The sequence below is a fragment of the Apium graveolens genome, chromosome 8, assembly GCF_009905375.1.
Source record: "Apium graveolens cultivar Ventura chromosome 8, ASM990537v1, whole genome shotgun sequence".
Taxonomy (NCBI): Eukaryota; Viridiplantae; Streptophyta; class Magnoliopsida; order Apiales; family Apiaceae; genus Apium; species Apium graveolens.
The window spans coordinates 223,228,802-223,230,135 of record NC_133654.1 but is presented as its reverse complement, the minus strand read 5'-3'; the positions used below and the strand labels follow the sequence as shown (position 1 = coordinate 223,230,135).

Genomic DNA, 1,334 nt, shown 5'->3' with positions numbered 1-1,334 from the left:
GTCATGCTAGTACAAATGATTATCTCACTGATTGTCTTGCTAGTTCAACAGATTGTCATGCTGATTATCATGGTAGTACAACAGATTGTCTCACCGAAAGTTCTACCAGCTGTGGGATTGTCATGCTAGTTCATTTCAGTTCTGTTGATTATTATTTAAAAGACAGAAGCAGCAGACATTCATATTGATCCACACAACAGAAGTCAACAACTCAAGAACATGAAAGAAAAATAGCCGACTAAATATTTCATCCTTCATCTACAAATTTCAAGATCATAAATTTCTAGTTTTAAAGTTAAATCCAAACAACTAGAAATCATTCTCTTGTTCTTGTGTAACAATCTAGCGGATCAAAATCCCTAGAACTTAATCTCAAATTGCGTTTAGCATTTGATTCTTTTTATTGCAAAAATAGAAAAAGTTCATGTCGAATTTATTCTAGATTTGTGATAATTAATTTAAGATTAATCCCTTGTAATCGATACCGTTGTTGTAACACCTTTCAAGTTTGATAATATTTTTATTTAACTTGAATTTTGTTTCAATTTTTATTCCGCACTAAATTCGATTAAACGCTATAGTTTGTATTCAATCCCCCCTTCTACAAACTCATTGGGACCTAATAGCAGCCATCAGTTCAATCAAATCATAAGCTTCGTCGTAGCTCTTAGCCCATAAGGCTCCACCTGATGCTGCATCAAACATGGATCTAGATTGTGCTCCCAAGCCATTATAAAAGCAGTTAATAATCATCTAGTCAGGCATCCCAGGATGAGAACACTTTCTAAGCATCTCCTTATAACGATCCCAAGCTTCACATAAAGATTCTCCCGATTGTTGCGTAAATTGAGTAAGAGCATTCCTAATTATAGCTGTCTTCGTCATTGGAAAAAATATATTAAGAAACTTTTGAGCAAGATCTTCCCATTTGGTGATAGAGCCTGGTGGTAGAGAATGCAACCAAAACTTAGCTTTATCCCTCAGAGAGAATGGGAAAAGCCTTAGCTTTATAGCATCTTCAGACACGTTGTTGAATTTAAAAATATCACAGATCTCGATGAAATCTCTAATATGCATGTTGGGGTCTTCCATTGGGGAACCCCCAAACTGGAGTGAGTTTTGCACCATCTGAATCGTGCTAGCCTTGATTTCAAAAGTGTTAGCTGCGATGGCTGGTCTGACAATGCTAGACTGAATATCATTGATCTTCGGTTGAGATTAATCCATCAAAGCCTTCAGATTCGCTTCTGGTTCTCCCATTGCATTAAGAGTTTCTTCTTCAACTTTCTCTTCTTCTACAAGAACTTCTTCTTTTACTAAAATTTTTTCCTCCA

The 1,334-nt window shown here is 35.8% G+C and overlaps 1 non-coding gene across 1 annotated transcript; it reads left to right on the top strand.

The window, feature by feature from the left end:
* The first annotated feature begins 763 nt into the window (after nucleotides 1-763).
* On the top strand, nucleotides 764-870 carry LOC141681393 (small nucleolar RNA R71). Its single transcript, XR_012558832.1, has one exon. It is a non-coding gene; the product is annotated as a small nucleolar RNA R71 (small nucleolar RNA).
* Nucleotides 871-1,334: the final 464 nt, after the last annotated feature.